This window comes from Phoxinus phoxinus, assembly GCF_949152265.1.
Source record: "Phoxinus phoxinus genome assembly, chromosome: 3".
NCBI lineage: Eukaryota > Metazoa > Chordata > Actinopteri > Cypriniformes > Leuciscidae > Phoxinus > Phoxinus phoxinus.
Genome location: NC_136878.1, coordinates 40,793,378 through 40,807,001, shown reverse-complemented (window position 1 = coordinate 40,807,001; position 13,624 = coordinate 40,793,378). Strand labels below are relative to the sequence as shown.

The following is a 13,624-nucleotide window of genomic DNA, read 5'->3' as shown; positions in this document are numbered from 1 at the left end:
TTGGCTTCTGTTGCAAAGATGCTGTTTTCAAGCTGGATGTTGTTTCTTGTTTTATTTGTTTTTTAAGAAGACAATATAAATTAACATTGAAAATATGACTTATTATGCCCTTTTACAAAGTATTGATTTTGTTTTTTGGGTCTAATATAATAGGTTTTCACGCTTGAATTGTTGAACTTTCAAAAAACACATTATTTTTCACATATTTGACATTGTTGCAGCACCTCTCTTCCCAGTCTGTCAGTAACACTCCATTTAGTGTTAATATATATATATATATATATATATATATATATATACACACACATACAGTGGTGTAGTCTAGTTTTTTGTAGTGAGTATACTGTGACCCCCCGCCTAACCCGTCTCATCACCCCATAAGCACCACCACACTCACTAATGCATACAGTAGCCTATGCAACGACATGTAATTGAGAGCATTATGAGACTAAGTGTTATCAACATGTCAATTTATTATAAGCAACACAAGACTTTAACAGCCAATGACATTTACAGCTGAGGAGACTGGACTGATTTTCTACTGTTTAGTATTAATCACCATTTAACTTAAAAGTTAAGAGCTACATTTAGCCTTAGATGTTATATGAATATGGTCCCTGAAGCACAGGTTTTATCAGCTGACAATAATAATAATATTAAAAAAACATTATAGGCACAAATACAAATTTACTTTTAGAAATGGTGCTTTTGAAAGAAAATGGTGTTATTGTTTTGGCAAGTTTACTGTTTAAATTAAAACATGTATGAAAATTTGTGTGATATTCTTTTTTAAAATAATTTTTAATAGATTTCATTATTATTACTATTTTACAGTAGATTTTACTGTGCAATTTCTTTCATAATTTCTTTGAGTTTATACCGAACTTTTATTTTGACAGGTTGTCATAAAGACATTACAGTTTCTGTGTGTGTATGATATGAATGAATGACGATAGTTTTATCAAATGAAATGGTGAAATTCTCGTGAAGTGACTCTCATAGCAGCTCTGTGATGAAGTGCACATGTGTAGCCTACATCATGTCCTCATAGCTACAGTGAAGCGCTGAAAAAACCACGAGCGTGAAGTCACGCTTGCTTCAGTGTGTGTGTGTAGTAGAGCACACATTGAGCGCTCATTCCCAGAGACGATGAACAAATGCAATCTCTTTGAGTTTTTAATATTCACAGACACTAATCGAGATTTGATTCATTGTACAGCCCTACTTTAATTTATTGATTTATTCATTCAAAAAATGACCAAATTCCGTGACGTTATGCTTTATACAGTTGTGAGTGGATTCTGCAATTTGATCGGTGTCCATTGCAAACACAGACGCGGTGAATTTATGAATGAAAGTGTGAAAGTTCTGTCACAAAACGAAGTTGTTACATATCCTCACGCTTTTTTTAGTGGGTATTCGGAAATACTTGGCATTTCCTAGTGGGTATACCTGCGTATCACGTAGACTACACCACTGCACACATATATAAATGTAACCTTATTGTAAAGTCTTACCTAAATGTAACGTATTAAGCATATGTGGCCTGTGCTGGCAAAATGAGTTGCAATGAGCAAAAAAAAAGAAAAAGAAAAAAAAAAAGAAATTTGTTAGTTATTTTCACATTCTCTATGAAACAAAACTTCAAAATGATAAATTAATTGTTGGAATCAGTCAAAATAATAAATGAATGAGCTACACCTGTTTGAAGTCGATAAAGTGTTTGAGTCAACAAAGTCAAAAGAAAAATCTAGTTAAAAAAAATCATACTTTAAAATCCCTGGTATATCAATTTGGCACACACCAAAAGCCTACTGTACCGCACGGATCTAATCTAACGTTACCCATCAGATGTCTTTCCCCAACAGTTATCCAAACATCCACCTAAGACATAACAGATAATGTTTGCGTGTACACTCGCCAAGACTGATATTTTGAAATACTGTAATTCTGTGTATATGTTTAAATCATCGGGGTGTAATCTGTAGATATTAGCGAGTAAGATCGTTTTGTTTTGAGAAATGCGGTGTTTTACAACGATGCCAAAGTTGTTCTGAGGGAAGCGCCAATTGTCGAGAAGCGAGCAGAGAAAAGCTGCATTTTTTATGGACAAAGGAAAGGTACTCCACTCAGAAAACGTACAAATAAAGATACTTTTAGATGTTAAATTCCTATTTGAAGCCTTGGGATTGCTAGACGGGGGCTGTAATTAACAAATTTTTGGTGAAAACCTCAAATTTTATTTTTTTACTTGTTTTGCCTGTAGCTCGTGCACATTCCGACTCATTTTGCCAGCTCGGGTCACATACACTGAACAGAATTATAAACGCAACACTTTTGTTTTGCCCCCATTTTTCATGAGCTTTCAAAGATCTAAGACTTTTTCTACGTACACAAAAGGCCTATTTCTCTCAAATATTGTTCACAAATCGGTCTAAATCTGTGTTAGTGAGCACTTCTCCTTTGCCGAGATAATCCATCACCTCACAGGTGTGGCATATCAAGATGCTGATTAGACAGCATGATTATTGCACAGGTGTGCCTTAGGCTGGCCACAATAAAAGGGCCACACTAAAACGTGCAGTGTCTTTACTACACCCTTAAGATTGTGGGAAAATATTCCTGACCAACTACAACAATGCTTAACTTTGTGCAACTTTTTCCATCTAGAATGGATGAGTTGCCATTGTTTCCAATGCAACCAAGCACAGTTGTTCCACGCACTAGCTGAGGATTTCCTTTAAAAAAAGAATCTACAAATTAAGTGCACCAGCACACACTGCTTATGACTAATTAGAAACACATGGCTCCTCTTTGTACAAACTACAGCTAAAAAAACACTAGATATCCTAATGATAAATACGGCACTAACTAACAATCAAATAAACAAAACAAAAGGTTCATAATAAAGAAAAAGAAATGCACCAACCCAAAGTGAAAAAGTGGATGTTTTACCAGTAGATACAAACCAAGCTCATGTTATGGAACAAGACGTCATGACTGCACATCCTTTATGGCGCTGCAATATGTTGTGCTACCTTAATTGATGCAGAGCAATGCAGATGGCATGCTTTTACTTTATTCATATGCAAAGAGGATCCTTTCTTATCACAACCTTCAACTGCCCTGACAGAGCACTAATTCTTAGCCGAGCATAAATTCAGTTGCATGGCAACCTGCAATTATGTCTGCCAACCGGAAAAATAGCAAACGTATCTTGCATTTCAGTTTTCTATTAAAATCATACACTAAGAGAATGCATGTAAGAAGTGACCTAACCTCAGCTCAACACTCCTGTTCTGATTCTGAAATTCTTTCTTGTGCAATTAAGGCAATTCCACATTGGCCATCAATGCACAGCCAGACAAAGAGATTAGGATGCATATACACATGGATGAAGGCCAACGGAGTCTTTTGCTGTCGGGCGGCACAGGTCAGTAATGGTGCAAGAGCCTCTTTATGATCCTGGCTACCTGCCCAGTGAGGTTAAAACTGTTGATGTCCAGATGATTGAGCTGCCATCCACTCTTCATAATAATGGAAACTACATCACAGAAGTGGTTTATGCATGAAACCACAATGGTGTTAACATGTGTTTTTGAACATGGAACTATGGTAACACGGTGTTATTTTTAGTACCTTGGTCTAATTAGCATGGCATACAGTATTCATTTGGTAATCAATTAGTACTATAAGGGGCAACCGGGACTAGTTGTCTCTCTCTCTCTCTCTCTCTCTCTCTCTCACTCACTCACTCACTCACTCACTCACTCACTCACTCACTCACTCACCCACTCACTCACTCACTCACTCACTCACTCACTCACTCACTCACTCACTCACTCACTCACTCACTCACTCACTCACTCACTCACACACACACACACACACACACACACACACACACACACACACACACACACACACACACACACACACACACACACACACACACACACACACACACACACACACACACACACACACACACACACACACACACACACACACACACACACACACACACACACACACACACACACACACACACACACACACACACACACACACACACACACACACACACACTGAGTTGTTTGAGTCAAAAGACCAATTACACAAATTATGTGGAAAGGTATTTTTCACAAATATCAAGTTGGGGCTAGTAAATGTTATAAATGTATATGGGTTATTAATTTATTTCACACTACCAGTAAAAAGTATGTAATAATTAATGTTTTTTTTATGATTTTTGATAGAACTCTCTTATGCTCACCAAGGCTGCATTTATTTGATCAAAAACACAGTAAAACAGTAATATTGTGAAATAACATTACAATTTAAAATCACTTCTTGTGTGTATTATATAGCTATTCAAATGCAAAAATGAATTAACACTTTTATTCAGCATGGACGCACTCACACTAAAAAAATACTGGGTAAATATTTTGGGTCAAATATGGACAAACCCAAACGTTGGGTTAAAAATTTAATGTAAAAGTTTAACCCAACGGCTGGTTTTGTCCATATTTGACCCAAAATTGGGTTGAAACAACCCAGCATTTTTTAGAGTGCTCAATTAATCAAAAGTGACAGTTAAGTAATTTATAATGTTACAGAAGATTTCATATTTTAAATAAATGCTGTTCTTTTGAACTTTCAGCAAATAATCTTGAAAAAAAATGCATTGCTGTTTCCACAAAATATAAAGCAAAACAATACAGTTTTCAACATTGATAATAAATAACCATTATTGATATTTGAGAACCAACAGTAATTGAGAATAAATGAGCCCAACATCAGCATATTACAATTATTTCTGAAGGAAACTGTGAAACTCAAGTAATTGCTACTGAAAATTCACCTTTGCCATCAGAGGAATAAATACAATTTTAAAATGTATTAAAAAAATATATATATCTTTTTTTATATTATTACTGTTTTTTTTTTACCATCTTTTTTAGCAATAAATGCAGCCTTGGTGAGAAACTTCATTCAAAAACATTAAAAAAAGAAAAAAATTCTACTAATTTGGTTATTATTCCAAACTTTTGACCAGTGTAATGGGATTATTTTAGTAGGATATTAAATTGTTCTTAAAAAATAGCCTAGTTTATTTGTCATAGGTTCCATTGAGACAACTTACTCCACTGTGACAACACGGTCCTAAATATATAAGAAAGTCAAAAAGTGTTTTGCGAATGATTATGGTATTATCATCTGATTCCATCCCCATTACATGTTATCAGTTTTGTGCATGAGAAATATGTTGAAAGGCATTTGTCGGGTCTTTATTCATTTCACTTTTTATACATCGGATTTTCGGCTTTAAGAATTTATGGTTTAGTCCTAAAGACTCGCAAAATCCATTACCAATATCTGCATTAAAGCTTAAAGCAGTTTAAGCAAACATATATGCCACGGCAGCATATCAAACATCTATTCTTGTCTCTTAATGATTCTCTACTCATCTCCATTTTTTTTTCTTTTTCTGAGGGCTTTTGTGAACATCGACCTATTTTCTTTTAATACTTCATGCTCAGCATATGGTACTCATATCACTCATATTAGACTCAACTTTAATTCTCAGAACATGTATTCTCTAAACAGGGTCTTATTGTTGGGAATCCACTGACAAGAAGATTGTTGTTACTGAGTATTACACTAAAGCCTGGATACAAATAACATAAAAAATATGGATAACACTTTATAAAAAGGTTTAATTTCTTAAAATTAATGTATTAAAATGAACTAAATATGATAAAGATGTGTTACTGTATTTGTTCATCTTTGTAAACATTAGTTAATAAAAACAACAGTTGTTCATTGTTTGTTCACAATGTTTATTCACAGCGCATTAACTAATGTTAACAAATAAAACTTGTAAAGTGTCAACAAAACATGAAAATTTGCTTAAATTAATTGTTTAAATAAACTGTTGGAATGACAAGTATGGGATTTAATGAACACACACACACACACACACAAAAAAAAAACTTTTTAGGGGTGAAATACCGCTTTAAGTTAACATAGAAATGATAGAAAGGCAGGTTTGCTAATTAATACTTGGTATTCTAATTATACATATTTGTGATGGAAATGTATAACACACACACACACGGATATACAAAGCCCACTTTACAATATGGTTTTATTTGTTAACATAGTTAACAGCATTAGTTAACATGAACTAAGAATGAACAATACTTCTACAGCAATTTCGATTATATATACACTTTTTTCTTTCTTTCTTCAAATTAAGGGTATGACAGCAATGTACTAAAACCGAAAATATTTTCCTTCGCATTTTTCACATACAGATGACAACATTGTCAAAACGATCCCCGTTCACACGGATCGACGAAACGCTAAAAAGGCTAAAAGCGCTGTATTCTGCTGCCAGGCCAGTAGTTGGCGCTGTCACTTTAAAGAAACACTACGATCCTATAGACTGAACACGTAATACACATGAGCTTGACGTCACCGTTTTCACAAATTCGCGTGATGGAGACGATGCCGGTATTGTTTTCAAAAACTTTCACTTTTGAAACTAATTTCCAAAAGTTTGCGTTTTCAGGCCCTCAAAACACATAAAAAACCCGTTACATGTTTAGTTGAAAACGGTGTTGTGTAAACGGACCCTAAAAGGTGTATTTGTTAATTCGAGGTGGACTAACATTAAAGGGATACTTCACCTCTGGAAAGATGAATGTGTATTTAAAATGGGTCATTTATGTAGAAGAAATGTGAAATTATTTTTTTAATTTGGAGCCTTCTAGACTGAGAAAAGCCAGAAAATTTATTTTTGGCTTATGGGGATGAAAGGCAACAACTCCCAGAATGCACTTGCTTCGCTGCCCTAGGAGGCCACGCCTACCGGTAAGAGATCGCAGTAAACAAGGCTATGCTACTAGTGAGTCTGCCCGGTATTTTGATGTCGCCCAAAATGTCCAGGATTCGGCTTTTGCGTTCTACAGTCGCCATTCATCATGTTTACTGTGACGAGCAGGAACGAGACTGACGGCCGCGGGAGAACGACGCGAGGCCGGTGGCGTGATTACTGATGAGCGGCGCCGGCGCCTGTGAGACGCATCTCGTATCTCTCAGGGAGGAGCGGGAATTTTCTTAGCAATGGTAAAACGCACATCAACCGATCACTTGTTTAGCGTTCATGTAAACACTACATTCAGATTCACCAATCGGAATGAATTCAGTTAGATTGAAACAAAAGGTGTGCATGTAAACTATGAATGGCGACTGCAGAAAGCAAAAGCCGAATTCCGGACATTTTGGACGATCTCGATGGCCGGACATGTCCGGGAAAAAGAGGATGGTAACCCCTACTACTCAGCTTTCTCCACAGAATAAGAAACTGTTAGCTTAGCCCCTTCAGACCTGAATTATGTTTAAAGTTTCTGAAAAATATAAAAGTACATTTTCACAGCTCATGAGGCTTCTATAAATGAGACCAAATTAAAAAAATTTAAAAAATGTTTGGCTTTAATTGTAATTTTTTTTGTCCATTTCAATGGACGTCAGGTCAAAACAGGTGTACCTCACAAAAATGTACCAACATAAAATTAAATAATAAACATAAAAATTGTTGGTATATACTTAAAGCTTTTTCTCAAGGTCAAAAACATTTCAACAGTATACCATTTCAACTTTAATTTTGAGGTTTTTGTTTTACAGATTGCACATTGTTTGTAACAAACTAAATATCTTAGAATCAATCAATATGGTCATGTTAGAGTCATTTTATTTGTGCATCTTTCTTTTTTTTAGATCAAAAACTTGAACATTACAACATTTCAACTTTAATTGTAAGGTTTTTGCTTTATTGATCGCACATTTGTTTATTCATAACAAAATAAACCTAGGAATCAATCAATGCATTCACATAAGAGTCATTTCCTGTGTGCATCTTTGAAACAATTTCTCTGTTAACGATTTTCTTGTATTTTTACAGAACATTACTGGCAGCATGGTTGCCAGCAAGTTAATGTATTTCGATTTCCAGTAACTGTACTGTAATTCACTTTACAGTACACAAGATCAGTACTGTAAACTACCAAATAGTACATTACTGTATTTTTACTGTATTTCATAATTTGGTCTGCTGTAATTAATTATACGGTATTGTACTGTAATATCTATATTGATACATTACTGCTAAATATTATTATAATTTTCTTCATAATTACTAATAATGATAATATTATATTATATATAAATAATATAATATGTAGTTATTAGGAAAATATAGGCTATAGTAGGAAAAAATACTATGGAAGTCAATGGCTACTGTCAACTGTCTTACCGACAATCTTTAAAATATCATATTTTGTGTTCAGCAGAATAAAGAACCTCATACAGGTTTGGAACAACAAGAGGGTGAGTAAGTGATGAAAAATATAATTTTTGGATGTACTATACCTATAAAGAGATTGTTCACCCAAAAATGAAAATTAGCTCATGATTTACTCACCCTCAAGCCATTCTAGGTGTATATGACATTCTTCTTTCAGACAAATACAATCTGAGTTATATTACAAAATGTCCTGGCTTCCAAGCTTTATAATGGCGATGAATGGTTGTTTCTGTTTTGAAAGTCCATAAAAGTGCATCCATCCATCATAAAAGTGCTCCACGCGGCTCTGGGGGGGTGGGGGTGGGTAATAAATAGAGGTCGACCGATAGTGGATTTTACCAATACCGATATTTAGGTTTGACCGTACATGCCGATAACCGATTATTCAACCGATATTTTTTTTAATGGATACTGGGATTAAAAACAAACATACAGTAACACTCCAAGTAAAACAGTGCTGAACTGAAATGTGCTAAATGAAATAAATATATAAATATCAATATATTAAAATGAGGTGTAGAGAACGAACTCTAAAGAAAATAATTTAAACATTTAAATATTACAGGTCAAATGTGTGTGTGTGTGTGTGTGTTTTATATTTTTAGCTATAACCTAGAAACATAGCCTATGTAAATGTCATGTAAGTAACACTTTGGAAGTCCCATTTGTTAACAAGGATGTATTGGCTATCTTTCATGAACTATATGCATTATGCAATATATGTTTTTACTGCATGTAATAATATTTGAGCAATACAATTGTACCTTGATCATTCATGTTAGTTCAAAGTACATTAACTAAGGTAATAACAGATCAAATAACATTTTCAGATAACAAAGTAAATGTTGAAATGAACAATGAATGACACTTCTACAACATTTATTAACCTTAGTTAATGCTAAAATTGTAATCTTATTGTAAAGTGTTACCATGATTCATGTTTAAAGAAGATGGCCATATTTAAATATCTGCAAAGCCCAGAGCATTAAAATTACATAAATGGATATTACATGTAGGCTACAGTCTCTCACTTTATCTGCTTAAATTTTAGAACACTTGATGATTATCTAATCAAAATAACAATATATATTGTAGTGATAAAAAAGTACTGAAATCGATTGCGTCTCTGATTTGTTTGTTTCTGTCGGCTGCATGAACATCAATGTTGAGAAAGCAATCACGTCACTAGCTTTCAATATGCAACTTCGCCGGCTAATGAATGCATAAAAGTGACCAGCTGGATATAAACTAATGGACATAGATGGTAACAATTGCGACATAAAACAGTTGGGTCAGGTTTCCGTGTGTTTTTGTCACATTGCTTTAATCGCTTGAGGTCGCCGTTACTATTGTTATTCCTCTCAGACTCTATGGCCAGGGGCACCGCTAAAAATTTTAGGCCCTATGAAAGAATATGAGGTTGGGCCCCCCACCGCACCTATTCCATTATTAAAATCAATCTATGGGATTGTGACCAAAAGTGCATGGGCCCTTAGAATCGTTTCGCTGTCTGTGTTTTAAATGCGCATCTGAAGTGTCAGCGCTCTTTGCGCAGCTTGTAATCTCCGTGCTGCGCGCTGCCTCATGTGTTAACATAGATAACTCAGCCAGTGATATTGTTATTTGTCCTCTAGAGGGCGCTCTCGCTCTGTATAATGCCAGCAGTCTCTTCTCTGCGCGCTCAAACTGTGTAACGACTGCGCACACTTCTCTGCCGCTTCAGCAACGGACGCAACCCGGAAAAACTATCGGTGTGGATTTTTTTGCCGATAACGATAGTTCTACCAATCAACTATCGGCACCGATATATCGGCAAAACCGATGAATCAGTCGACCTCTAGTAATAAAGGCCTTCTGAATCGAAGCGATGCGTTTGTGTAAGAAAAATGTTAATATTCAAGTTACGCTTTAGATTTAAGTCAAATCCGTATGTTCATTTGGCCGGAAGCTAGTCATTTTACTTTATAAAGTTTTAAATACGGATTTTTATTATATCTTCATCTTCCTCATCACTCCACATAAAGTCAACATCTGACATATTTCCACCAGCTATATGTTCAAGCACTTCATAACTGTATATTCTGCATATGAAAAAGTTTCAAAAATGTATCAGTACTGCGATATAGATTTTTTTATATAAGAAATTTCAATCAGCATTACTGGACTTCAGTTACTGGAATGTGATTTCGGTGACAGGCTTTTGAACCCACTGTACATTCTAATGGACAGACACATTTGAAAAAATCCTGATTTAAAACATGCAATTCTACAATCGATTTTTAACTTTAATTAATAAGTTCAATCTTTCTATTTTACATACAAACTATGAAATACTGGCAAACATATATAAAAAATGTAAATAAACCATAGAAAATGTTGCTTGCTTCTGGTGTTTGGAGTGGAGTGCTGCCATGCGTCTCTTCAATGTAGTGTTTTTTTTTATAATTACTACATGCAGAGCTTTACTGCCATTTGATTGGATGATAAACGTCCAATCTCATGGACAGCAGGCTTTAAACTAGGGGAAATGCTCCAGAAGTAAAAAAAAGAGGGGGTTGACATGTGATGTCCATTGTAATGGACGCAGGGTCTGAATGGGTTAACTTCCAATAAAAGATGGCTGACACTATTAGTACATTCTGTGAGTGAGATCCCTCCCTCTATGGGCGGGTTGAAAACACGCGGAACAGCGCCTTCTACTGGATAAATGATGAGCTAGTGTTTGTAGTCTTACCCGTATTCAAAGAAATTGGACTTCCTGCTTTTTATGACGCAAAATGACGATTTTTGCGTCATAAAAAGCAGGAAGTGGAACACTTAAATCCTTATTTTTCCCATCTCATGGGGAAATAAGGGAATAAACCATGACCATTCGAAAATGTGACTGGGTTTCAAAAGATACAAAGTCTAATGCAAATGGGTGAAGTGTTCCTTTAACAATTGTGTGTGACATTAACAAAGATTTATAAATGTTGTAAAAAAATATTGCTCTCTAGCCAAGTTTCCATCCACTTGTCAATCGAATTATCCGAAGTTTGGTAAAAAAAAGCTCATGCGAATAAAGCTGGTGAAAGTGTGTTTCCATCCAACGGCTTTAAAGCGAATAAAAACCTGTGCGTAATGACGTCACATGCTGTTTTGCGATCAAATTGGTATATCGAATTGATTTGAGACATTTTAAGGTGTTTCCATTCATTTTCGCACTGAATCGCACAACATTCAAGCCAACATTTGCGAACAAAGTTTTGCTAGACAAAATGGATTCATTATTTATTCGGCAAATAAGGTTTCCATCAGCGTTTATCGCATAAGCCGTATATCGATCAAGATAAAATCCGATGAGACCGAACGCATTTCATTTGAGTCGATATTCATGAAATTCAATAGAATTTTACTGTTTCCATAAGGCATTTTTCATTCGATATCACTTAATTCGGATAAAAACGTGTGGATGGAAACAGCTACTGTTAGTTCATGTCAGTTAATACAATAACTAATTTTAGCAAATGAGCCAATCAACTATCAATTAGTCTCACTAATATTACACCGCTTTTAGATGGACTACATTAGTGTAGTAAAAGTAGATGAATGTTTTTCCCTCTTGAAATCCATCACACAATAAAATAAAATAAAAAAAAGTTTATAAAAATGATAAAAGTGAAAAACATTCTTTACTACACATCATTGCCCTCTTGAACTCCATCAAACAAAACATAATAAAACAAGATTCATGCACTATGATTCTTTCATTCTAGTGCTGCTGTCGAGACATGAAGAGGCTTACAGCTTTACACAACATAAGCTTCATATTATGTAGACAGCAACAGATGCCACAACTTCTTAATGATATTTAGTCTGCAGGCCGCATTCATTATAATCTTGAGATTTTGTATTTGGGCCATTTAAACTTAATATAGCATGGCATGCCTTATGTTAGAAAGATCCATCACTATAGCTTATGCCTCTCAGTTTCAAATCGCATTAGATTAGTTTTTTTCTTCACAAAGCATCAATATTTGTTTTGATAGCAAAGTGTTGTAAAGTGTAAAACTTACAGTAGCAAAGCATTTTATCGGCAGAAGTGAAAATATTGTAAAAGCTAATCTCTTGATGCAAAACAGCAGATGACACGTTCCACACACTTCTTTATTTATTATTCTTTAAAGCACTGGATGCACAAAAAATGGATGAAAGCCCATTTTTGCCACATAAGGGGGAAACATAATATTTTGGTAAATCACAAATGTGAGAGAAAAAAGTCATAAAAACTTTAAAAGTCATAAAAATTATTACCTGTCATGATTTTGACGTGTTATCTGACACATTTATGACATGAAATTGTATTTATTCCAGTGATGCAATGCTATATTTTACACCAGTCTTCAGTGTGTGTATATATATATATATATATATATACGCATTAGCAACTACCTTACTATCAATAAGAAGAACATAATTAGTAGTTTATTGGGGGAAAACTCCTAGTTAATATGAGTTACCACATCTTTTGTAATATTATAAATGTATTTTACTGTCACGTTTGAATAATCTAATGCTTCCTTGGTGAATAAAATATTACTTTGTCAAAAAAAATCTTACATTTGAACGGAGGTGTAAGTGTATTATTAACACATCCTTATTAATAACACGTTTCAAGTCCTAATTTGTACCCTATTTATGGAAAGTGCCAGTCAGAATATAGCCAACAAACTGAAATATGTGAAATATAAAATAAAAGCATATAAAGGGTAACACTTTAGTGTATTCTAAGGGAATAAGGTGCATTAGTTGACATTAATGTATTAACTAACATGAACTAACAATGAGCAATACATTTGTTACAGTATTTATTCATATTTGTTAATGTTAGTTAAAGGGGGGGTACAATGGTGTTTCATGTATTCAGAGTTGTTTACAGTGTTAAAGAGATGGATTCTCATGCTAATAATGGCCAAAGTTTGAAAAGTTATTTTGAACGAATAACAGAGAATTTATGTGCTGAAAATCATACTTCCGGGTTGCAACACGTTTCGGCTGTGTTTTTTTTCTATCGTAGATCTAATGACGTAGACCAGAGTGGAACTCCTTATGAGCATTGCTCTCCGAAAGGGGCTGGAAAACCAGATTGCCTACCAGCTTTGGACCCTAAGTTGACCTCAGTTGGTAATATATGTTTCGTAACTACAACGAGGAATAATAATCGTAATATTCGCTCTTTATTCCAGAGAGATGTCACCAGCACCCCTAATGTTG

General features: G+C 34.7%; 1 protein-coding gene across 1 annotated transcript in view; it reads right to left on the bottom strand.

Annotated features, from left to right (window-relative positions):
• Positions 1 to 13,624, bottom strand: part of tmem132e (transmembrane protein 132E) — a 358,047-nt gene that overhangs the window by 188,893 nt on the left and 155,530 nt on the right. The window lies entirely within an intron of this gene.